This window comes from Balaenoptera borealis, assembly GCF_965194805.1.
Source record: "Balaenoptera borealis genome assembly, chromosome: 5".
NCBI classification, from domain to species: Eukaryota; Metazoa; Chordata; class Mammalia; order Artiodactyla; family Balaenopteridae; genus Balaenoptera; species Balaenoptera borealis.
Window position 1 is genome coordinate 49,604,197 of NC_138862.1, and position 27,196 is coordinate 49,631,392.

Genomic DNA, 27,196 nt, shown 5'->3' on the forward strand with positions numbered 1-27,196 from the left:
ATTTTTTATTTCACAGATGAGAAGCTGAGGCTGAATTAAGTAACTACCTCAATTGCTCTCAGAGTGGGATTTGAACCCAATCCATCCATCTACAAATCATGGCATCAGGGTTTTAATGGCTGTCCTTCAAGGAGTCACTGAGCTACCTCATTAAGATTCTGGCCCAGAGGAAAACTCATATTTCCAGAAGAGATTAAGGAAGAGCTTCTGTTAAATTGTACCTCCATCCCACCTCCCAGAGGCATTATAGAAGATTTTGCCATTCCTTAGAGGACCCGTCTCAAAGTGTGCCCCAGCTCCCCACTTCCCCTCTATCTGTCACCTGAATTTCTGCTTTGTGGTCTGGCCCAATCTCTTGGAGCAGCCTTTCTGATCTTCATTTCAAGGTTGCTCTGACAAGGACAGCTGGGGTTTCCTCTGGTGCTTCCAGCACATGCTGTGTATTCCGTCATTGGACCGTGAGGATGGTAGCAATTTCCTCTCTGACTCGTGCTTAGGAGGAGTTTCCAGCATTTTCTCTGTCATTCTCTCAACACTCTGTCCTCTTGGCAGCACTTGGGTGATGAATACAACTCAAACAACGCACTGTGATATCACCAGCTCACAAGTGATGACATCAGAAGGCACAACAATAACCAGAACACAAGGAAGCAGACAGCAATGGTTTCTATTGATACTTATTTCAAAATATCAGCAGTGCCAGAAAATAAATCCCTGTTAAGAAAACCTAAGTCTTTCTAGTTTCCAATTTTTAAATGAGATGGAAGGAAAAAGACCTTTCCAGAACTGACTAACTTCAGCACTGTTTGTATTAGGGTCTGTGCTCGGACGTATCACAGACAAAATTTCAGAAGCATCACAGTGCCTAGAGAAAGTATCTATGGGACTGTGAATGGCTCCATGCGCTGAGGTAGGTGGTAAGTCATGTTTTTACTACATAGCCCACCCCTCTCATGTGGCGCACAGTGAGGTTTTATTCTGTGAACCTGTGGAAAGCACCTTGCAGGTTTATGAACCTGGGCCACTTGGATTCAGGGGAACAGTGGTGAGGTCACAAATATGTTTTGCCTCCAACTTTTTTTTTTCTTTTTTTTTAAAAGCAGTCAGATTTTTTTTTTCCTTTTATTTATTTTATTATTTATTTTTGGCTGTGTTGGGTCTTCATTTCTGTGCGAGGGCTTTCTTCAGTTGCGGCAATCGGGGGTCACTCTTCATCGCGGTGCGCGGGCCTCTCACTATCGCGGCCTCTCTTGTTGCGGAGCACAGGCTTCAGACACGCAGGCTCAGTAGTTGTGGCTCACGGGCCTAGTTGCTCCGTGGCATGTGGGATCTTCCCAGACCAGGGCTCGAACCTGCGTCCCCTGCATTAGCAGGCAGATTCTCAACCACTGCGCCACCAGGGAAGCCCTTGCCTCCAACTTTTCTCCTTCTCCCTATTGGAGTGGCTCCCTTCTCACTAGGCCTCTACTACACAGCGCTTGCCTCCGATTTAATGCAAGAATTTTATTTCTAATATTTATTACTGGTGTCACTAATAGATATTTTTCAGTGTGGATGAGATGTTTTGTAGAAGTCAACATATACTATCCTAGACAAGGAAAGTTAAAAATGCCTTAAAATCATAACTTTCCCTAATTGTAAGCACTTTGTGGAAAATCTGGAAACTGTAGGAAGGATAAAAATTACTCGCAATCCCATTAACCCAGAAGCAACCATTGCGAATAGTTTTTTTTTTTTCTTTCGGTCTTTCATTCCGAAGTTCTGTTGTTTTCAAATGTAAAGACTTGGCCCCTGCCCAAAAAGAACTTACAACTTTAAGAGTAACACAAATGAGAAAAATTTAGACAAAATACAGGGTCGGCCAAAAAGTTCATTTGGTTTTAAGTAAAAAAAAAAGACATTTTTCATGTTCACAAGGAACTTTATTGAATAACATATTCACTAACTGAACGAATTTTTGGCCAACCCAGTAAGATAAAAAACCAGGTGACTTATAGAATAAGGATGATTATGATAGGAAATAGCAGCTCCAATTTTTCTGTGAACATATCTGCTTAATTTTTATATTAAAATGAGAAAATTATAAGATTCCACATAGAGAGCCAATTTAGGAAAATAGGTGGGTCTTTGAAGCTTCCAGCGGACAAGCTACAGTTAATTAGTGGCTCTAAAACAAGTGAATGAGCATCATGAAAACAGCTAATGAATAAGCTGGGAATTAATCAGAAGTCTAGGAAGTCAGAAAACAAATTTAAGATATTGACTACATACTGTATGTATATTTTTAACATCTTTATTGGAGTATAATTGCTTTACAATGTTGTGTTAGTTTCTGCTGTATAACAAAGTGAATCAGCTATATGTATACATATATCCCCATATCCCTTCCCTCTTGAGCCTCCCTCCCACCCTCCCTATCCCATCCCTCTAGGTGGTCACAAAGCACCGAGCTGATCTCCCTGTGCTATGCAGCTGCTTCTCACTAGCTATCTATTTTACATTTGGGAATGAATATATGTCCATGCCAATCTCTCATTTCGTCCCAGCTTACCATTCCCCCTCCCCGTGTCCTCAGGTCCATTCTCTACGTCTGTACCTTTATTCCTGTCCTGCCCCTAAGTTCTTCAGAACCACTTTTATTTTTTTTAGGTTCCATATATATGTGTTAGCATATGGTATTTGGTTTTCTCTTTCTGACTTACTTCACTCTGTATGACAGTCTCTAGGTCCATCCTCCTCACTACAAATAACTCAATTTCATTTCTTTTTATGTCTGAGTAATATTCCATTGTATATATCTGCCATATCTTCTTTATCCATTCATCTGTCGATGGACACTTAGGTTGCTTCCATGTCCTGACTATTGTAAATAGAGCTGCAATGAACATTGTGGTACATGACTCTTTCTGAATTATGGTTTTCTCAGGGTATATGCCCAGTAGTGGGATTGCTGGGCCGTATGGTAGTTCTATTTTTAGTTTTTTAAGGAACCTTCATACTGTTCTCCATAGTGGCTGTATCAATTTACATTCCCACCAAAAGTGCAGGAGGGTTCCCTTTACTCCACATCCTCTCCAGCATTTACTGTTTGTAGATTTTTTGATGACGGCCATTCTGACTGGTGTGAGGTGATACCTCATTGTAGTTTTGATTTGCATTTCTCTAATGATTAGTGATGTTGAGCATCCTTTCATGTGTTTGTTGGCAATCTGTATATCTTCTTTGGAGAACTGTCTATTTAGGTCTTCTGCCCATTTTTGGATTGGGTTGTTTGTTTTTTTGATATTGAGCTGCATGAACTGCTTGTAAAGTTTGGAGATTAATCCTTTGTCAGTTGTTTCATTTGCAAATATCTTCTCCCATTCTGAGGGTTGTCTTTTCGTCTTGTTTATGGTTTCCTTTGCTGTGCAAAAGCTTTTAAGTTTCATTAGGTCCCATTTGTTTATTTTTGCTTTTATTTCCATTTCTCTAGGATGTGGGTCAAAAAGGATCTTGCTGTGATTTATGTCACAGAGTGTTCTGCCTATGCTTTCCTCTAAGAGTTTTATAGTGTCTGGCCTTACATTTAGGTCCTTAATCCATTTTGAGTTTATTTTTGTGTATGGTGTTAAGGAGTGTTCTAATTTCATACTTTTACATGTAGCTGTCCAGTTTTCCCAGCACCACTTATTGAAGAGGCTGTCTTCTCTCCATTGTACATTCTTGCCTCCTTTATCAAAAATAAGGTGACCATATATACGTGGGTTTACCTCTGGGGTTTCTATTCTGTTCCATTGATCTATATTTCTGTTTTTGTGCCAGGACCATACTGCCTTGATTACTGTAGCTTTGTAGTAGAGTTTGAAGTCCGGGAGCCTGATTCCTCCAGCTCCGTTTTTCTTTGTCAAGATTGCTTTGGCTATTTGGGGTCTTTTGTGTCTCCATACAAACTGAAAATTTTTTGTTCTAGATCTGTGAAAAATGCCATTGGTAGTTTGATAGGGATTGCATTGAATCTGTGGATTGCTTGGGTAGTATAGTCATTTTCACAATGTTGATTCTTCCAATCCAAGAATATGATATATCTCTCCATCTGTTTGTATCACCTTTAATTTCTTTCCTCAGTGTCTTACAGTTTTCTGTATACAGGTCTTTTGCCTCCTTCAGTAGGTTTATTCTTAGGTATTTTTATTCTTTTTGCTGCAATGGTAAATGGGAGTGTTTCCTTAATTTCTGTTTCAGATTTTTCATCATTAGTGTATAGGAATGCAGGAGATTTCTGTGTATTAACTTTGTATCCCACTACTTTATCGAATTCATTGATTAGCTCTAGTAGTTTTCTGGTAGCATCTTTAGGATTCTCTATGTATACTATTATGTCATCTGCAAACAGTGACAGTTTTACTTCTTTTCTGATTTGGATTCCTGTTATTTCTTTTTCTTCTCTGATTGTTGTGGCTAAAACTTCCAAAACTATGTTGAATAATAATGGTGAGAGTGGGGAACCTTGTCTTGTTCCTGATCTTAGTAGAAATGGTTTCAGTTTTTCACCATTGAGGGCAATGTTGGCTGTGGGTTTGTCATATATGGCCTTTATTATGTTGAGGAAAGTTCCCTCTATGCCTACTTTCTGCAGGGCTTTTATCATAAATGGGTGTTGAATTTTGTCGAAAGCTTTCTCTGCATCTATTGAGATGATCATATGGTTTTTCTCCTTCAATTTGTTAATATGGTGTATCACATTGATTGATTTGCGTATATTGAAGAATCCTTGCATTCCTGGGATAAACCCCACTTGATCATGGTGTATGATCCTTTTAATGTGCTGTTGGATTCTGTTTGCTAGTATTTTGTTGAGGATTTCTGCATCTGTGTTCATCAGTGATATTGGTCTGTAGTTTCCTTTCTTTGTGACATCTTTGTCTGGTTTTGGTATCAGGGTGATGGTGGCCTTGTAGAATGAGTTTGGGAGTGCTCCTCCCTCTGATATATTTTGGAAGAGTTTGAGAAGGATAGGTGTGAGCTCTTGTTTAAATGTTTGTTAGAATTCACTGGTGAAGCCATCTGATCATGGGCTTTTGTTTGTTGGAAGATTTTTAATCACAGTTTCAATTTCAGTGCTTGTGATTGGTCTGTTTATATTTTCTATTTCTTCCTGGTTCAGTCTCGGAAGGTTGTACTTTTCTAAGAATTTGTCCATTTCTTCCAGGTTGTCCATTTTATTGGCATACAGTTGCTTGTAGTAATCTCTCATGATCCTTTGTATTTCTGCAGTGTCAGTTGTTACTTCTCCTTTTTCATTTCTAATTCTATTGATTTGAGTCTTCTCCCTTTTTTTCTTGATGAGTCTGGCTAATGGTTTATCAACTTTGTTTATCTTCTCAAAGAACCAGCTTTTAGTTTTATTGATCTTTGCTATCGTTTGCTTCATTTTATTTTCATTTATTTCTGATCTGATCTTTATGATTTCTTTCCTTCTGCTAACTTTGGGTTTTTTTTTGTTCTTCTTTCTCAGATTGATTTAGGTGGAATTTTATGTTGTTTATTTGAGATGTTTCCTGTTTCTTGAGGTAGGATTGTATGGCTGTATACTTCCCTCTTAGAACTGCTTTTTCTGCATCCCATAGGTTTTGGGTCGTCGTGTTTTTGTTGTCATTTGTTTCTAAGTATTTTTTTATTTCCACTTTGATTTCTTCAGTGATCTCTTGCTTATTTAGTAGTGTACTGTTTAGCCTCCATGTGTTTGTATGTTTTACAGATTTTTTCCTGTAATTGATATCTAGTCTTATAGCGTTGTGTTCGGAAAAGATACTTGATACAATTTCAATTTTCTTAAATTTACCAAGGCTTGATTTGTGACCCAAGATATGATCTATCCTGGAGAATGTTCCATGAGCACTTGAGAGGAAAGTGTATTCTGTTGTTTTTGGATGGAATGTCCTATAAATATCAATTAAGTCCATCTTGTTTAATGTATCATTTAAGCTTGTGTCTCCTTATTTATTTTCATTTTGGATGATCTGTCCATTGGTGAAAGTGAGGTGTTAAAGTCCCCTACTATGATTGTGTTATTGTCAATTTCCCCTTTTATGGCTGTTAGTATTTGCCTTATGTATTGAGGTGCTCCTATGTTGGGTGCATAAATATTTACAATTGTTATATCTTCTTCTTGGATTGATCACTTGATCATTATGTAGTGTCCTTCTTTGTCTCTTGTAATAGTCTTAATTTTAAAGTCTATTTTGTCTGATATGAGAATTGCTACTTCAGCTTTCTTTTGATTTGCATTTGCATGGAATATCTTTTTCCATCCCCTCACTTTCATTCTGTATGTGTCCCTAGGTCTGAAGTAGGTCTCTTGTAGACAGAACATATACAGGTGTGGTTTTTCTATCCATTCAGCCAGTCTATGTCTTTTGGTGGGAGCATTTAATCCATTTACATTTAAGGTAGTTATTGATATGTATGTTCCTATTACCATTTTCTTAATTGTTTTGGGTTTGTTATTTTAGGTCTTTTCTTTGTCTTGTGTTTCCTGACTAGAGAAGTTTCTTTAGCATTTGTTGTAAAGCTGGTTTTGTGGTGCTGAATTCTCTTAGCTTTTGCTTGTCTGTAAAGGTTTTAATTTCTCCATCGAATCTGAATGAGATCCTTGCTGGGTAGAGTAGTCTTGGTTGTAGGTTTTCCCCTTTCATCACTTAAGTATGTCCTGCCACTCCCTTCTGGCTTGCAGAGATTCTGCTGAAAGATCAGCTGTTAAACTTATGGGGATTCCCTTGTATGTTATTTGTTGTTTTTCCCTTGCTGCTTTTAATATTTTTTCTTTGTATTTAAGTTTTGATAGTTTGATTAATATGTGTCTTGGCGTGTTTCTCCTTGGATTTACCCTGCATGGGACTCTCTGTGCTTCCTGGACTTGATTGAATATTTCCTTTCCCATATTAGGGAAGTTTTCAACAATAATCTCTTCAAATATTTCCTCAGTGCCTTTTTTTTTCTCTTCTTCTCCTGGGACCCCTATAATTCGAATGTTGGTGCATTTAATGTTGTCCCAGAGGTCTCTAAGACTGTCCTCAATTCTTTTCATTCTTTTTTCTTTATTCTGCTCTGTGGTAGTTATTTCCACTATTTTATCTTCCAGGTCACTTATCCATTCTTCTGCTTCAGTTATTCTGCTATTCATTCCTTCTAGAGGATTTTTAATTTCATTTACTGTGTTGTTCATCATTGTTTGTTTGCTCTTTAGTTCTTCTAGGTCCTTTTTAAACCTTTCTTGTATTTCCTCCATTCTATTTCCAAGATTTTTGATCATCTTTACTATCATTACTCTGAATTATTTTTCAGGTAGACTGCCTATTTCCTCTCCATTTGTTTGTTCTGGTGGGTTTTTACCTTGCTCCTTCATCTGCTCTGTGTTTCTGTCTTCTCATTTTGCTTAACTTACTGTGTTTGGGGTCTCCTTTTTGAAGGATGCAGGTTTGTAGTTCCCATTGTTTTTGGTGTTTTCCCCTAGTGGCTAAGATTTGTTCAGTGGGTTGTGAGGCTTCCTGGTGGAGGTGACTGGTGCCTTTTTTCTGGTGGATGAGGCTGGATCTTGTCTTTCTGATGGGCAGGACTGCATCTGGTGATGTGTTTTGTGGTATCTGTGACCTTATTATGATTTTAGGCAGCCTCTCTGCTAATGGGTGGGGCTGTGTTCCTGTCTTGCTAATTGTTTGGCATAAGGTATCCAGTACTTTAGCTTGCTGGTCGTTGAATGGAGCTGAGTCTTAGTGTTGAGATGGAAATCTCTGGGAGAGCTTTTGCCATTTGATATTATGTGGAGCCCGGATGTCTTTGGTGGACCAACGAACTGAATGAGGCTCTCCCATCTCAGAGGCACAGGCCTGACACCCAGCCAGAGAACGATGTCCTTGTCAGCCACACAGCCAGGTTCATTTGGAGTTTCTTGCCTTTTGGGAAGTCTGAGGTCTTCTTTTTTTTTTTTCCAGTCGAAATTTTTGGTAGCTTTTATTCTTTGGTTTTCTGTCATATTCCAGGCTATTTGTGAGCTCTCCTGTTATTGCTAAAGTTATAAGAAACTGGCTATCTTGGGTGAGAGTGGCAGAATTGTGCAGCCTTAAATGAACTTACTGACTTACCATTTGCCCATTCCTGCACATCTTTTCAAGAAAAAGTAGATTTGCTAACATCATTGGACAAGGGGCACAAACAAAACATTATACTTTGGAAGATAGCGGCTGTGTTAAATCTTCGTCATTCTCTTTTGAAAATACTCAAAATACAAAGTAACACCAAAGAGGAGCTTTGATATCACTGTGGAGTTGAATGTCTCATTTGCAAACACTTTTAAGTAACCTTGTATTTTATATAATGGGCTTCTCCTATTAGCTTGTTTGAATATATTGGTGTCTCTTTTTTCCCCCCGTTTATAGGGAAAATAAGTGTCTGTGTGAATGGCTCTATGAACAATAGACTTCTCTCACTGTTTTGTGTTGTCTCTTATCCATGGGCCAAATTTTAATGAGAAATCTATGATTCAAGTGACATAATTAACAACTTTTACTCTTCCCTTTATAAATCAACTATAAGGATCTATATACCAAAGGATATTTGAAAAAGGTAGGAATATGAATTTGAACCTAAGTTTTTAAAGTTTACCTTAGAGGGGCTTATAAACAAATTTTTCATTTGTTTGTTTTTTTGTTAATGAAACAGCTTAAACAGATGTTGATTCTAATCAGAAACTTAAGAAGAGACTTCAGAAGAGCTGAAATTTAAAGTGTTTACAAAGATAGCTCCCTTTTCCTGAGTGCTCACAAGCATTTTCTTTTTTTTTTTTGTAATTTGTCTTTTTTTTTTTTTTTGATCAGTCATCAATTTTATACACATCACTGTATACGTGTCAATCCCAATCGCCCAATTCAGCACACCACCATCCCCACCCCACCGCAGTTTTCCCCCCTTGGTGTCCATACGTTTGTTCTCTACATCTGTGTCTCAACTTCTGCCCTGCAACCTGGTTCAACTGTACCATTTTTATAGGTTCCACATACATGCGTTAATATACGATATTTGTTTTTCTCTTTCTGACTTACTTCACTCTGTATGACAGTCTCTAGATCCATCCACGTCTCAACAAATGACTCAATTTCGTTCCTTTTTATGGCTGAGTAATATTCCATTGTATATATGTACCACTGCTTCTTTATCCATTCGTCTGTTGATGGGCATTTAGGTTGCTTCCATGACCTGGCTATTGTAAATAGTGCTGCAATGAACATTGGGGTGCATGTGTCTTTTTGAATTATGGTTTTCTCTGGGTATATGCCCAGTAGTGGGATTGCTGGGTCATATGCTAATTCTATTTTTAGTTTATTAAGGAACCTCCATATTATTCTCCATAGTGGCTGTATCAATTTACATTCCCACCAACAGTGCAAGAGGGTTCCCTTTTCTCCACACCCTCTCCAGCATTTGTTGTTTGTAGATTTTCTGATGATGCCCATTCTAACTGGTGTGAGGTGATACCTCCTTGTAGTTTTGATTTGCATTTCTCTAATAATTAGGGATGTTGAGCATCTTTTCATGTGCTTCGTGGCCGCCTGTATGTCTTCTTTGGAGAAATGTCTATTTGGGTCTTCTGCCCATTTGTGGATTGGGTTGTTTGTTTCTTTAATATTGAGCTGAATGAGCTGTTTGTATATTTTGGAGATTAATCCTTTGTCCGTTGATTCTTTTGCAAATATTTTCTCCCATTCTGAGGGTTGTCTTTTCTTCTTGTTTATGGTTTCCTTTGCTGTGCAAAAGCTTTGAAGTTTCATTAGGTCCCATTTGCTTATTTTCATTTTTATTTCCATTACTCTAGGAGGTGGATCAAAAAAGATCTTGCTGTGATTTATGTCAAAGAGTGTTCTTCCTATGTTTTCCTCCAAGAGTTTTATAGTGTCCAGTCTTACATTTAGTTCTCTAATCCATTTTGAATTTATTTTTGTGTATGGTGTTAGGGAGTATTCTAATTTCATCCTTTTACATGTAGCTGTCCAGTTTTCCCAGCACCCCTTATTGAAGAGACTGTCTTTTCTCCATTGTATATCCTTGCCTGCTTTGTCATAGATTAGTTGACCATATGTGCGTGGGTTTATCTCTGGGCTTTCTATCTTGTTCCATTGATCTATGTTTCTGTTTTTGTGCCAGTACCATATTGTCTTGAGTACTGTAGCTTTGTAGTATAGTCTGAAGTCAGGGAGTCTGATTCCTCCAGCTCCATTTTTTCCCCTCAAGACTGCTTTGGCTATTCTGGGTCTTTTGTGTCTCCGTACAAATTTTAAGATGATTTGTTCTAGTTCCGTAAAAAATGCCCTTGGTAATTTGATAGGGATTGCATTGACTCTGTAGATTGCTTTGGGTAGTATAGTCATTATCACAATATTGATTCTTCCAATCCAAGAACATGGTATATCTCTCCATCTGTTGGTATCATCTTTAATTTCTTTCATCAGTGTCTTATAGTTTTCTGCATACAGTTCTTTTGTCTCCTTAGGTAAGTTTATTCCTAGGTATTTTATTCTTTTTGTTGCAATGGTAAATGGGAGTGTTTCCATAATTTCTCTTTCAGATTTTCCATCATTAGTGTATAGGAATGCAAGAGATTTCTGTGCATTAATTTTGTATCCTGCAACTTTACCAAATTCATTGATTAGCTCTAGTAGTTTTCTGGTGGCAGTTTTAGGATTCTCTATGTATAGTATCATGTCATCTGCAAACAGTGACAGTTTTACTTCTTCTTTTCCAATTTGTATTCCTTTTATTTCTTTTTCTTCTCTGATTGCTGTGGCTAGGACTTCCAAAACTATGTTAAATAATAGTGGTGAGAGTGGACATCCTTGTCTCATTCCTGATCTTAGTGGAAATGCTTTCAGTTTTTCACCGTTGAGAATGATGTTTGCTGTGGGTTTGTCGTATATGGCCTTTATTATGTTGAGGTAGGTTCCCTCTATGCCCACTTTCTGGAAAGTTTTTATCATAAATGGGTGTTGAATTTTCTCAGAAGCTTTTTCTGCATCTATTGAGATGATCATATGGTTTTTATTCTTCAGTTTGTTAATATGGTGTATCACATTGATTGATTTGCATATACTGAAGAATCCTTGCATCCCTGGGATAAATCCCACTTGATGTAATGTATGATCCTTTTAATGTGTTGTTGGATTCTGTTTGCTAGTATTTTGTTGAGGATTTTTGCATCTATATTCATCAGTGATATTGGTCTGTAATTTTCTTTTTTTGTAGTATCTTTGTCTGGTTTTGGTATCAGGGTGATGGTGGCCTCATAGAATGAGTTTGGGAGTGTTCCTCCTTCTGCAATTTTTTGGAAGAGTTTGAGAAGGATGGGTGTTAGCTCTTCTCTAAATGTTTGATAGAATTCACCTGTGAAGCCATCTGGTCCTGGACTTCTGTTTGCTGGAAGATTTTTAATCACAGTTTCAATTTCATTACGTGTGATTGGTCTGTTCATGTTTCCTGTTTCTTCCTGGTTCAGTCTTGGAAGCTTATACCTTTCTATGAATTTGTCCATTTCTTCCAGGTTGTCCATTTTATTGGCATATAGTTGCTTGTAGTAGTCTCTTAAGATGGCTTGTATTTCTGCGGTGTCTGTTGTAACTTCTCCTTTTTTTTTTTTAAATATTTTATTTATTTATTTATTTATTTATGGCTGTGTTGGGTCTTCGTTTCTGTGTGAGGGCTTTCTCCAGTTGCGGCAAGTGGGGGCCATTCTTCATCGCAGTGCGCGGGCCTCTCACCATCGCGGCCTCTCCCGCTGCGGAGCACAGGCTCCAGACGCGCAGGCTCAGCAATTGTGGCTCACGGGCCCAGTCGCTCTGCGGCATGTGGGATCCTCCCAGACCAGGGCTCGAACCCGTGTCCCCTGCATTGGCAGGCAGATTCTCAACCACTGTGCCACCAGGGAAGCCCCGTAACTTCTCCTTTTTCATTTCTGATTTTATTGATTTGAGTCCTCTCCCTATTTTTCTTGATGAGTCTGGCTAATGGCTTATCAATTTTATTTATCTTCTCAAAGAACCAGCTTTTAGTTTTATTGATCTTTGCTATTGTTTTCTTTGTTTCTATTTCATTTATTTCCTCTCTGATCTTTATGATTTCTTTCCTTCTGCTAACTTTGGGTTTTGTTTGTTCTTCTTTCTCTAGTTTCTTTAAGTGTAAGGTTAGATTGTTTACTTGAGACTTTTCTTGTTTCTTTAGGTAGGCTTGTATAGCTATAAACTTCCCTCTTAGAACTACTTTTGCTGCATCCCATAGGTTTTGGGTCGTCGTGTTTTCATTGTCATTTGTCTCTAGGTATTTTTTGATTTCCTCTTTGATTTCTTCAGTGATCTCTTGGTTATTTAGTAACGTATTGTTTAGCCTGCATGTGTTTGTGTTCTTCACTTTTTTTTCCTGTAATTCATTTCTAATCTCATAGTGTTGTGGTCAGAAAAGATGCTTGATATGATTTCAATTTTCTTAAATTTACTGAGGTTTGACCCAAGATGTGATGTATCCTGGAGAATGTTCCGTGGGCACTTGAGAATCTGCTGTTTTTGGATGGAATGTCCTATAAATATCAATTAAATCTATCTGGTCTATTGTCATTTAAAGCTTCTGTTTCCTTATTTATTTTCATTTTGGATGATCTGTCCATTGGTGTAAGTGAGGTGTTAAAGTCCCCCACTATTATTGTGTTACTGTCGATTTCCTCTTTTATAGCTGTTAGCAGTTGCCTTATGTATTGAGGTGCTCCTATGTTGGGTGCATATATATTTATAATTGTTATATCTTCTTCTTGGATTGATCCCTTGATCATTATGTAGTGTACTTCCTTGTCTCTTGTAACATTCTTTATTTTAAAGTCTATTTTATCTGATATGAGTATAGCTACTCCAGCTTTCTTTTGATTTCCATTTGCATGGAATATCTTTTTCCATCCCCTAACTTTCAGTCTGTATGTGTCCCTAGGTCTGACGTGGGTCTCTTGTAGAAGGCATATATATGGGTCTTGTCTTTGTATCCATTCATCAAGCCTGTGTCTTTTGGTTGGAGCATTTAATCCATTCACGTTTAAGGTAATTATTGATATGTATGTTCCTATGACCATTTTCTTAATTGTTTTGGGTTTGTTTTTGTAGGTCCTTTTCTTCTTTTGTGTTTCCCACTCAGAGAAGTTCCTTTAGCATTTGTTGTAGAGCCAGTTTGGTGGTGCTGAATTCTCTTAGCTTTTGCATGTCTGTAAAGCTTTTGATTTCTCCATCAAATCTAAATGAGATCTTTGCCGGGTAGAGTAATCTTGGTTGTACGTTCTTCCCTTTCATCACTTTAAGTATATCATGCCACTCCCTTCTGGCTTGTAGTGTTTCTGCTGAGAAATCAGCTGTTAACCTTATGGGAGTTCCCTTGTATGTTATTTGTTGTTTTTCCCTTGCTGCTTTCAATAATTTTTCTTTGTCTGTAATTTTTGCCAATGTGATTACTATGTGTCTCGGTGTTTCTCCTTGGGTTTATTCTGTATGGGACTCACTGCGCTTCCTCGACTTGGGTAGCTATTTATTTTCCCATGTTAGGGAAGTTTTCGACTATAATCTCTTCAAATATTTTCTCTGGTCCTTTCTCTCTCTCTTCTCCTTCTGGGACCCCTATAATGCGAATGTTGTTGCATTTAATGTTGTCCCAGAGGTCTCTTAGGCTGCCTTCATTTCTTTTCATTCTTTTCTCTTTAGTCTGTTCCGCAGCAGTGAATTCCACCATTCTGTCTTCCAGGTCACTTATCCGTTCTTCTGCCTCAGTTATTCTGCTATTGATTCCTTCTAGTGTCGTTTTCATTGCAGTTATTGTAGTGGTCCTCTCTGTTTGTTTGTTCTTTAATTCTTCTAGGTCTTTGTTAATCATTTCTTGCATCTTCTCAGTCTTTGCCTCCATTCTTATTCCGAGGTCCTGGATCATCTTCACTATCATTATTCTGAATTCTTTTTCTGGAAGGTTGCCTATCTCCACTTCATTTAGTTGTTTTTCTGGGGTTTTTTCTTGTTCCTTCATCTGGTATATAGCCCTCTGCCTTTTCATCTTGTCTATCTTTCTGTGAATGTGGTTTTTGTTCCACAGGCTGCAGGATTGTAGTTTTTCTTGCTTCTGCTGTCTGCCCTCTGGTGGTTGAGGCTATCTAAGAGGCTTGATGGGAGGCTGTGGTGGTGGGTAGAGCTGATTGTTGCTTTGGCGGTCAGAGCTCAGTAAAACTTTAATCCACTTGACTGTTGATGGGTGGGGCTGGGTTCCCTCCCTGTTGGTTGTTTTGCCTGAGGCAACCCAACCCTGGAGCCTACCCGGGCTCTTTGGTGGGGCTAATGACAGACTCTGGGAGGGCTCACGCCAAGGAGTACTTCCCAGAACTTCTGCTGCCAGTGTCCTTGTCCCCACGGTGAAACAGAGCCACCCCCCGCCTCTGCAGGAGACCTTCCAACACTAGCAGATAGGTCTGGTTCAGTCTCCCCCAGGGTCACTGCTCCTTCCCCTGGGTCCCGATGTGCACACTATTTTGTGTGCGGCCTCCACGAGTGGGGTCTCTGCTTCCCCCAGTCTTGTCGAAGTCCTGCAATCAATTCCCACTAGCCTTCAAAGTCTGATTCTCTATGAATTCCTCCTCCCGTTGCCAGACCCACAGGTTGGGAAGCCTGATGTGGGGCTCAGAACCTTCACTCCAGTTGGTGGACTTCTGTGGTATAAGTGTTCGCCAGTCTGTGAGTCACCCACCCACCAGTTATGGGATTTGATTTTACTCTGATTAGGCCCCTCCTACCATCTCATTGTGGCTTCTCCTTTGTCTTTGGATGTGGGGTATCTTTTTTGGTGAGTTCCAGTGTCTTCCTGTCAATGATTGTTCAGCAGCTAGTTGTGATTCTGGTGTTCTCGCAGGAGGGAGTGACTCACAAACATTTTTTGCTCAGTCTGAGGTCTTCTGCCAGTGTTCAGTAAGAGTTCTGTAGGAGTTGTTCCACATGTAGATGTATTTCTGATGTATTTGTGGGGAGGAAGGTGATCTCCACGTCTTACTCTTCCGCCATCTTGAAAGTCTCGCTCCCTTCTTTAACTTTTTAATAATGTGAGCTGAGGATATTTGAAAAAGTCACTGTGACAGATGCAGTGACCGAAGATGTGGAGAAATTGAGGCTCTGGGTAACGAACATTCACATGAGAAAATTGGTGGTAGCCATCATGAGGACGCCTAAGCTGCAGAAGCAGAAGCCCATATTCACCTCGCTGCTGAAGACCAGCTCCCATACTGTACTTTTGATAGGCTCATTGATTTCTACAAAGTGTCACTGAGACACACACTGCCTGGAATCAGTCACTTCCTGCCTTGTCTGCCACTTACTGTACATTCACAGGCAAGTTACTTCTCCTCTCTAGTGTTTCCTCATTTATAAAATAGGAAAAATAAGTTGTTGTATTAAATGAGATAATCCATACCTAATGTACTTAATACAGTCCCTGGTGCATAATAAGTGCTCAAGAAATGTTAAGCATTATTAAAGACACTATAAGGCAGTGGTTAAAAGATCAAATCTGGTCAGATTGCCTTGTCACTTTGTGGCTCTTTTTCTACTTGCTTGTAGAACCAAATCATCAACAATGATCTCTATTTAACAACCTTTTTTGTCCCAAGAGTTTGAATATGAACCAGTTTTTTCTTTGAATTGTTTTAAGATAATCATGAATTTATCAAAGTGAGCATTCATGAATTGCTTCTGGGAAGTCCAGAGTTTTCTAAGGAAGACTTTTTCATCATAAAGTCTCTTATAAAGTAGCAGTTTTTTACTATTAATGAAGCCACATGCATTTTCTCCAAAATGGAACCCCCCCCCCAAATTCTTTATCTTAGAAAGAGTAATGTTGGATACATCTGAAGTTCATTACAACTTGACATTTTGCAGCCCTCAGAGCTGCCCCTATGGTAAGAAGATGGAGGAAAGAGGCAGAGAGAACCTGAATACGTGTTACACTCCATAAATATATGACATTTATGGAAAAGTCAAAAACTTTTACCCCGTATTCAGAGTGTTTAGCAAGAGATTAGGATAATTTTTTAAAACATACATTTTATTTTATTTAAAAAATTTTTTATTTTGTATTGGAGCAGCGTTGATTAATAATGTTGTGTTAGTTTCAGGTGTACAGCAGAGTAATTCAGTTATGCACATACATGTGTCTTTTCTTTTTAAAATTCTTTTCCCATTTAGGTTATTACAGAGTATTGAGCAGAGTGCCCTGTGCTATACAGTAGGTCCTTATTGGTTATCCATTTTAAATATAGCAGTGTGTGCATGTCAATCCCAAAGTCCCAATCCATCCCTCCCCCACTACCCTTCCCCCCTGGTAACCATAAGTTCATTCTCTAAGTCTGTGAGTCTGAAAAACATACATTTAAAAAACTAACATTCATTGTTTTCATATTATAAAACTAAACGATGTTTATTCTAGAAAATTTAGAAAGCAGAAACAAGAAAAAAAACACATATCAACATTTTAATGTACTTCCTGCCAGTTTCTGTATAGACAGTTTTATCTAAATATATATTTATCATTATAATATGAATCTTTTGATTTCTAAATTCCTAAGGAACGAATAAGTCAACTAGCTTACTTTGGTTTGCTGGGCATTGGCCTTTATCAAAAGACCCTGTTGTGTATGATGGAGGAGCCTAATGGTTCAGAATTACTGTTTGATTTCTCTTGAGTTCCTGTAGCATAGGATCTGGCTACTCAAAGTGTGGTCTGGGAACCCATAGCATCAACATCAACTGGGAGCATATTAGAAATGAAGAATTTTCAGCTTCACCCAAGACCTAGTGAATCCCAACTGTATTTTAACATGACTCCTGGGTGATTTGTATACACATTAAATTTTGAGTAACATTACTATAGAAAAAACTCGACAAAGTGTTTTTTCTCTAACAAGACAGTTTTTGAAGGCCTGGTTAGTCCCTATTCCCAGAACAACGTCCTCTCCTACCAGATGATTAGCTGCTTCCTGGGTTCTCACTTCCACAAAAGCACTGTTGGAACAAGTCTAGTTAGAGATCCACCAAACAGCCTGCAGGAAAAAGTTTTGCTCACTCCCCCAGCCAGGAGAGGAAAGACACAGAATAAACCTGGGACATACCAACATGCCAATAAAACTCTGTAAATTTAAAGTCTGTATTGTGCAGCATTTTATTACTTTATCAAAATGCTCTTCCTGGGCTCGCTGTCAAATGACCAGGAAATGGTGTTGAACCAACTGAAAAACCCAGCAATAAAGTTCATCAATAACATTTTCATCAGTGGAGATTTTGATGCAGGGGTTTATTGATATGGAGAACTGAGCCTGACTTAAAGACCAAACAGAAAGAGAACACTCCAAAAAACACAACCTGTAAATTGAACAGCTTTTAAGATGGTAGTGAATGTGTGCTTTCTCCCATCCTCATATTCCTTATTTGCTGGAATAGAAATGTATCTACAAAGCAGGGTTGTGGCAATTTCCTGGTGAGCATGACTAATAATAATAATAGGCTACATTTGACAGCATTTTGAGTGGCAGGTTCTTATCCTGATCTCCTTTGAGAGTCACAGAAATTCTGGGAGGTAGGTGGAGCATTTATTATTTTTTTTCCTCCAAGCATTATTTTCCCTTCCTTATCAGAATATTGGATCTATGAGGTTAAGGATTTGGGTGTGTTTGCTCATTGCTATATCCCAAGTGCCTGTAATAGTAGGCACGCAGTACATTTTTGTTGGATGAATGAATGACTGCACCTGAATTTTATAGAGGAATTTAAATAATGCTTTAACCAAAGTCACATGCTAATAAGTAGCAAAGCTGGCTTTTGAACCTAAGAAACTACTTAAATCAGAGTTTGGTACCAAATGCATCTATTTAGTGACTTGACTTGCTTTATTTTTGTTAATAGAAAATTTTTTTGAAGGAACATTTTAAATTGAAGTATAACAGAAGAATGGCCAAATCATGTGTATAATTGATTAATCTATGCAGAGGAACATACAGAACCACCTCTCAGACCAAGGAATTACCAGCTCCCCAGAAATGTGCCTCCCACTCCCTTCCAGCCATTGTCCTCTCCTTCAGAGGGGGATGCTATTATGACTTCTGTCACTACAAAACAGTTTTGAACTTGGTAGAGGTAGAACTTTATAATATATGCTCTTTAGTATATGCTTCTTTCACTCAATATTACATTTGTGTTCTTGAATATAGCAGTAATTTACTCATTTTCATTTTATAATATTTCATGGTATATATTGTGCATGTTCCATGAACATACCAACATTTATCATACATTTCACTGTTGAGGGCATTAGGGTTGATTCCGGTTTTAGGCTAATATGAATAGCGCTGCTATGGACATTTTTGTACATAATTTTTGGTGAACATATGTATATCTTTTTATTGGATGTGTATTAGAAGCGCAATATTTCTGATTTGGGGTATATTCAGTTCTTGTAGACATCACCAGCTTTTCAAAGTGATTGTATTCATTATTTTGTCTTTGATTTTTAAAATGTTGATTAAATTCCCTAGGTAATCATTGAAATTCTTTTACTGCACAGAGAATTTTGAGGAATTTTATTACTGTGACTCTTGGGTCAAGATGGTGGATTGAGCACACACATTTACTTTCCTTCCTCCAAACACCTCATAAAATGACAATAAATGGATTTTGGGGGAGAATGACATAAATCTAAAAAGATAAATAAAGAAAATGAGAGATGAGACAACATCAACACAATTTGGGATACTTGAGAAAGCTGAATCCTGTGGCAGCAGTAGGAAGCTGAAAACAAACCTGATTTACACACAGAATCCCTACAAGCTTGAGGAACTGGCATATAAAGTACTTTTGGAAGAGGAGAGATAGTGCTAAAAAGGACATTGTTGACTTAAAATCTCTTTAAAAAGTAGTTAGGGGGCTTCCCTGGTGGCGCAGTGGATAAGAATCTGCCTGCCAATGCAGGGGACATGGGTTCAAGCCCTGGTCTGGGAAGATCCCACATGCTGTGGAGCAACTAAGCCTGTGCACCACAACTACTGAGCCTGCACTCTAGAGCCCGCGTGCCACAATTACTGAAGCCCGCGAGCCACAACTACTGAAGCCCATGTGCCTACAGCCTGCGCTCCGCAACAAGAGAAGCCACTGCAATGAGAAGGCTGAGCACCACAACGAAGAGCAGCCCTCGCTTGCCGCAACTAGAGAAAGCCCGGGTGCAGCAATGAAGACCCAACGCAGCCAAAAATAAATGGAAAAAAAAAAAAGAAAAGTAGTTAGATCCCCTCCCCCAATCCACAAAGTCACAGTCGTTTTCTGTCCACAACCCACCCTGGGGAAGACTGAGGAAAATTGCTCACTGGAGAGTGTAAAACAGAGGGTTCCTGCACTAGGATTTGTCAGACACAGTTGAGGGTGAAAGTATACTACTGAAAACATAGGGCTTAAGCAAATTTATATTCTGAATACTGAGATCCACATCCCCACGTGAGCCTCTTCTACACTCAGCTCCCAAAGTGTTGACAAAGAGACATGTATCTTCTAGATAGGAGACTGGAAGCTCCTTCTCTTGGAACTCTACCAAACCAAGAGAAAGAAGCAATGGTACTGATATTTGAGGAGTGGGATCTCTAAGGAAATAGCCCAGCTGGATCAACAGGTACAGTGAAGCCTGTAGTAATCAATCCCCAACCACAGGTTCAGAACTTCCAATCAGCTCTTTCAGGGCCGCACTCTTAAATATGATAGGCAAGCAAGGTCACCAGGTAAATGAGGTAAGACTTTGCCATGAAACATAGAGACCAAAACAAACACACAGAAAAAAAGCAATCTGGAAGAAAAGAAAGATTTTCAGCGGAAAGACTACTTAAAAAATCATCATTAGTGTTCTCAGAGAGCTGTAAAAGGATATCGCATTCCTGAAATAAGAACAAGTTGTTTTAAAAAAGGACAATTGGGAACTCTTAGAAACTAAAAATATGATAACAGAAGTGAAAAGCTCAACAGCACAGTGGGGAGATAAAATTGAGAAAATCTCCAAGAAATTTGAGAAAAGAGGAAAAGAGATGGAAAATAGAAAATATAATAAAATTAGAGGACCAGATTTTGAAGTTCAAAACCTTTAAGGGCTTCGCTGGTGGCGCAGTGGTTAAGAATCTGCCTGCCAATGCAGGGTACATGGGTTCGAGACCTGGTCTGGGAAGATCCCACATGCCGCGGAGCGGCTAGGCCCGTGAGCCACAACTACTGAGCTTGCGCGTCTGGAGCTTGTGCTCTGCAATGGGAGAGGCCGCGACAGTGAGAGGCCCGCCCGCGCATGGCAATGAAGAGTGGCCCCCGCTCGCTGCAACTGGAGAATGCCCTCTCACAGAAATGAAGACCCAACACAACCAAAAATAAATAAATAAATAAACAAAAATTAATTAATTAATTAATTAATTAATTAAAGAAAAAAACCCTTTAAAACAGGAGTTCAAAAGGAGAAAAAGGAAAGAGGGAAAAGAGAAAAGAGGAAATTATTACCCAAATAGTCAAAGAAAAATTTCTAGAAGTAAAGGTTAGAGTTTCCAGGTTGAAAGGATCCATCGATTTCCCAGCAGAGTTAAAAACACATAATTTTGTACTTTCACAAGTTCTACAAATTTCCAGAAAAAAGTCACATACAAAAGATAAAAAAATCAGAACACCAAGCATTTGTCAACTGGAACATGGTCTCCAAATTTTTGAGGAAAAATGATTCCTAGAATTCTACACTCAGCCAAATTCATAAGCAAAGGTGAGGATGGAATAAAAAAAGTTCAGATACAGTCTGAAAAATTTAATCTCCTATGAGCTTTTTCTCAGAGATATGATCCATTAAAATGAGGGAGTAAACTAAGAAAGGGAAAGACACGGGAAATAAGAAACAGGGCATTTAATATTAGAGAGTGGAAAGAACTCTTCAGAATGAATAAAGGGGAGCCCAAGACAATAGCTAGGCATTGGGCATAGAGACAATAGTTAGGCGTTAATATCTAGAATTAAGTGAATCAGAAGGTTCCAGAAGAGATTTTTCTCAAGAAGATGAAATTAATAGACTGACACCGTGTTTCACAATATATATATATATATTTTTAAAAATATGCCATCTTTTAAAGTTTTATTTATTTATATTTATTTTTGGCTGTGTTGGGTCTTCGTTTCTGTGCGAGGGCTTTCTCTAGTTGTGGCAAGCGGGGTCCACTCTTCATCGCGGTGCGCGGGCCTCTCACTGTCGCGGCCTCTCTTGTTGCCGAGCACAAGCTCCAGACGCGCAGGCTCAGTAGTTGTGGCTCACGGGCCTAGTTGCTCCGCGGCATGTGGGATCTTCCCAGGCCAGGGCTCGAACCCGTGTCTCCTGCATTGGCAGGCAGATTCTCAACCGCTGTGCCACCAGGGAAGCCCATGTTTCACAATATATCGATGGAAGTTTCAGACATCTGACAGAGATTTTGTGATTGAATTGGTGATAAGTAAATAGAAAACCAAGCATATGAGAAAATAAGGAAAAAGAAGCATCAGTTATTAACTGTTCACCCTTCTTTCCCCTCTCCCCATCCCCATTAACCAAAGCTTGTACAGGGAAGGAAAGTAATCATATAGATTGCATGTCTCAACTGTGGATGGCATTTATATAGTCACAGTAATGTAAACAATGAATGTTGATGTAACCAAAATTTCAATACAACTCTTTTGGGTGAATGAGGGGATGGTGGTGGTTATGGGAAAATCCGTGTGTGTTTGTGGTGGAGAGAGAGGAATAGGTTAAAGAAAGCTAAGCCTCATCTTCCCTGGTAGAAAATCAACAGATAATGACTAAAACTGAAAAATCAAGAAACTTACAATATGTGCATGTTATTTAGTGATACAGTGATAAATTCCAAAAGAATCCTCTGAAGGAGAGGAAAGATATTGCCTCTGGGAGGGGGTTATTATTTTTTTATATTAGGCCTTGTAAAATAACTGTACTTATCTTCAAATTATGTGAATGTATACCTCTGATAAAAATTTTAAAAAGTTAGAATACATTTTATTCAGATTTTACCACTGATAGCTCTTCAACTTTCTTGAGGTTTATTTTCCATATATATGTATATATATATATAAGTATATATATACACACATATATATATAAAAGCATTTTAATCCATAATTAAAATATGTATTATTTTGGCCAGTTGTTCTGGTGTCTATTCCCAGGTAATCATTTGTGGGTATCCAAGGATCCTATTTGAAAGCAACCTTCAATCATTTCTTCTGTGTATGCAAACATTCTGGGAAACAGTGAAAAGGACAAAAGAGGAGGCAGGAAGGAGAAAAACTTTTAAATATTACCACAAATGCATGATTAGTCTATGAATTAAGGAGAGTCCTTGTCCCTGGATAATTCAGAATGAACACACTTCCCCTTCACTCAGAGCTAGAGCAGCAAGTTTACTCTGGGAGGCTTACACAGTGACCATTTCAGAGAAGGAATCTTGTAATGTGATTAACCATGGCTCTGTAATTGACACAGATGTTCAGGTGTGAGTCATTGAAAAATGATCATCATTCTTACTGTGAAATGAGACTGGTCCAGATGAGGCTGGTCTCTCAAAGAAGGAAAACCCAACACGGTGCAATATGTGCTCAGGTAAGGCAGTGGGTGTATTTTGGACACCAAGTTGCCTCTGGCTCAAATTCCCTTGGGCTTAAGTCCCACCTCTTGCTTGTAAGCCCTCTGGTACTTGCGGCTGTTACTAAAAGCTGTGCTTCTCACACTTGAGTGAGCCTCGGAATAACCTGGAGGGCTTGTTAAAACACAGATTCCTGAGTCCTACCTCCAGAGATTCTAGTTCAGCAAGCGACCCAGAATTTTCATTTTTAACAAGTTCACATGTGATACTGCTGCTCCTCGGTGTGCGGGTCACACTCTGTGTGGCACCAAGTGCAGAATTTTGAGAGGTTCAGATAAACAGCAGATGAGTTTAATGGGAAAGAGTGAGTGTGTCAGTTGCTCCTAGGGATTGTTTTTGTTTTTATAATGAAATATATCCTATAAACAGAAGAAGTGTACAAAATGTATTTAAGCATATATGTATTTGTTAAAGTACTATGTTTTAAAAAACCCAAGTACCCACCAGCCAGGTAAAAAAATAGAACATTCCAGCACATTAAAGCATCCTTGGGCTGACTTGATTAGCTAGTTTTTTGTTTGGTTTTTAGCATCTATGTTCATGATTGAGACTGGCCTGTAATTTTCCTTTTTTGTATTGCTTTTGTCGGGTTTTGGAATCAAGGTTATGCAAACTCATAAACAGAGTTGAGGATTTTTTCCCTCTTTTCTATACTCTGGAATAGTGTGTGTTAAATTGGAATTAAATTATATTTAAATATAAATTTATATGCATTCAACAGCCAAATATTCTTGCACAAGTGAAGAAAAGTATGTCATAGAAGCCAACACAAGTGACTAAACTGCTGATTCAGTATCTTTAATCATTATAAAACAAAGTTTCCCAGTTCTTGAGTCAGTTTTTGTGATATATTTCTGAAATTTTTCAATTTCACAAAGTTTTCAAACGTGTTTTCCTTTTTTAATTGAGATAAAATTGACATATAACATTGGGTAAGTTTAAGGTATACCGTGTGTTTATTTGATACATTTATATATTGCAGTATGATTACCACTGTAGCTTTATAACACCTCTATCATGTCACATAATTACCATTTCTTTCTTGTGGTGAGAACATTTAACACCTGGTCTCTTAGCAATTTTGAAAGACACAATACAGCATTATTGACCATAATCACTATGCTGTGCATTAGATCTGCAGAATTTACTCATCTTTTAGTTGCAAGTTTGTATCTTTAACATCTCCCCAATTCTTCCACTTCCTAGCCCCTCATAACCATCATTTTGCAATCCGTTTCTAACAGTTTGGCTTTTTAAGATTCTACATATAAGTGATATACGATATTGGTTTTCTCTGTGTTGCTTGTCTCACTTAGCATAACGCTATCAAGGTTGATCCATGTTGTTGCAAATAGCGGGTTTTCTTTCTTCTTTTGTGGATGAATAATGTTCCATTGTATACATATATACACCACAACGTCTTTCCCCATTTATCTGCTGACAGACACTTAAGTTGTTTCCTTATCTTGGCTATTATGAATAATGCTGCAGTAAACACGAGGATGCAGGTATCTTTTCCATATTCTGTTTTCATTTCCTTTGGATATATAGCCAGGAGTGGGAATCCTGGATCATATATATATATATATTTTTAAAGTATTTGTTTTTATTTAATTATTTATGGCTGTGTTGGGTCTTCGTTTCTGTGCGAGGGCTTTCTCTAGTTGTGGCAAGCGGGGGCCACTCTTCATCGCCGTGCGCGGGCCTCTCACTATCGCGGCCTCTCTTGTTGCGGAGCACAGGCTCCAGACGCACAGGCTCAGTAGTTGTGGCTCACGGGCCCAGCTGCTCCGCGGCACGTGGGATCTTCCCAGACCAGGGCTCGAACCCGTGTCCCCTGCATTGGCGGGCAGATTCTCAACCACTGCGCCACCAGGGAAGCCCCCTGGATCATATTTAAAAAATTTTTTTAGCAACCTCCACACTGTTTTCCACAGTGGCTGAATCGATTTACATTCCCACAAACAGTGCCCAAGAGTTCCCTTTTTTTCACATCCTCACCAACACATCTCTTGTCGTCTTGATGACAGCTGCTCTGACAGGTTGTTGGAGGAGGTCATGGAGAGGACGTGACCACCCGTTGACCCAGGAGCTGACTCAGGCAATTGGGGGTTCCTCCCCCACCTCCAGGTCCTTGGAAAGTACGCTTCGCCCACGCTCCCATAGCCGGAGCTGCTTTGAAGGATACAGCCCTGAGAGAGCAAGGTGTGGTTGAGACCATCTGGACAACATACATGACTGAACCCAGCTAAGGCCTGTGTATAAGCTTTAAGATTCTGTCTGGTGGGTGCGGAGATCTACTTGTCGGGCGGCCGCCCACATATAGCCTCATGTGTAAGTTCCTTTGCTTATTAAACCTGCCGCCTACCAATCTCCAGTGGCCTACTTCTTTCTTAAGGCTCTCTTTGCCCTCTGTATATGGGGGCCAGTTTGGGAGCCAACGCAGGTGTAGATGATATCTCGTTGTGGTTTTGATTTGCATTTCCCTGATGATTAGGGATGTTGAGCATCTTTTCATGTGCCTCTTGGCCATCTGGATGTCTTCTTTGGAGAAATGTCTATTAAGTTGCTCTGCCCAGGTGATGCTTAGCACTTTAATTTTCAATACTTCCTTCTTTTCTAATACAGGCTTTTAAGATTACCAATTTCTCTCTAATTCCTGCTTTTGCTGTATTTCCCCAAGTTTTGTTTGTGGTATTTTATTATTAATCAGTTCTACATTTTTTCTATTTTCCAACTTAATTTCTTTTTTTTGACTCCAGCTATTTAGAAGTTTATTGATTTTAAACATATGGGACTTTTCTAGTTATCTTTCTTTTAGCGGCGTCAAGTTTAACAACATCGAGGTGTGGTCAGAGACTATGCTTTGAATGAAACCAGTATTTTGGTATTTTTGGAAACTTGCTTCGAGAATCAGTGTGGGTCAATCTTTGTGTTTCAAGTGTGCTTGAAAAGAAAGTGTATTCTACAGTTGGGGGTGCAATGTTCTACTACGTATATATCTTAAATCTTAATTATGCTTGCTAATTTTATAATTATGTAATTAAATACCTTCTATATTCTTGCTGACTTTTTATATTCTTGGTCTATCAAATATAGAAAGATTTGTTAAACTATTACTGTATGATATTGCGTTTATCTATTTTTTCTGCTAACTTTTGCTTAAATATTCTGAGGCTGTGTCAAAATTTACATGAAAATTTAAAATTATTTCTGTCATATGAAATGTACCTTTTGTCATTATGAAGTGACACTCTATCTCTAGTAAAGCTTTATGCCTTAGAGTTTATTTCATTTGATATTAATATAGTTGCATAATTATATAATTAATCTCAATACTTTGCTGATCCATGCCTGGCCCTGTGCATTGCTCATCTCCTTCTCCCTTCCCTGCTGTTCCCTGGTCCCACTGAGTGTGACATTGAACAGCTGGAAGATGGCCTTGGGCACTAATGGTAACAGGGATCCATGACTCCTCCTTCCCCCCAACCCCCCACACCCAGAAAAATCGGGATAGGTATCCAGGAAAGGGGTAAAATTGCCCCATACATTCATACAGTCATGACTGTTCAGCTCTGGTAATGTTCTGTTTGCTTGTTTCTGCCCTGATGTGTGTAAGGACTGGTCTGGAAGGAATCATGGTAGTCCCATGGTGTTGACAATGGTGTGATCTGGAGTCACATCTGAAGTGTCATTAGTCAAAGGGGCCATAGGACCCTAAGGGAGGTCTTGAATAATGCACATTAAGAAGCCCTGTTCCAAGTAACAGAGCTACATGGAAATTAGATCTTGAGTTTTCCTGGATGTGCTCCAGTGAGAAGATTACTCTGGTAAGGACTGTCCTCTCATTTTACACACTTGTACCTACAGGGGCCTTTCCCTATTCCCCACTCCCCCACTGTGCTCCTAAATACAATCTGCCTCTCTGTTGATGGTGACATCCATGGGGAAGGTAACTGGGACAGTTTAACAGCATGGCTGCAATTTTTTTGACATTCCTCCCATCAGGAGGTGGGGTCCATGTCTCCTCTACTTGAATTTGGTAGGCTTGTGACTGCTTTGACCAACAGAGCACACTGGAAGTGACGCTAGCTGACCTCTGAAGCTGGGTCACAAAAGGCCATGCAGCTTCCTCCTTGCTTAGTGGAATACTTGTCCTTTGAGCCCTGAGCCATCACACTGTAATTCTGATTATCTTGAGATGGCCAAGATGGAGAGGCCTCATGTAGGCACTCTGGTCAACAGCCCCGGCTGTGCTTGTCCTTCACCAATCCCAGGCCAAGGGCCAGACATTTGATTAAAGAAACCATAATGAAAGTGGATTCTCTCGTCCCTGCTATTCCAGCCATGCCTTTTGAGTCACCTCACAGCCTTTGGAGTCATCGTAGCTGAGGCCCCAGACATTATTGAACAGAAACGAGTCATCCC

The 27,196-nt window shown here is 39.0% G+C and overlaps 1 protein-coding gene across 21 annotated transcripts in view; it reads left to right on the forward strand.

The window, feature by feature from the left end:
- Positions 1-27,196, forward strand: part of NFKBIZ (NFKB inhibitor zeta) — a 154,275-nt gene that overhangs the window by 48,442 nt on the left and 78,637 nt on the right. The gene's annotated exons all lie outside the window — the stretch shown is intronic.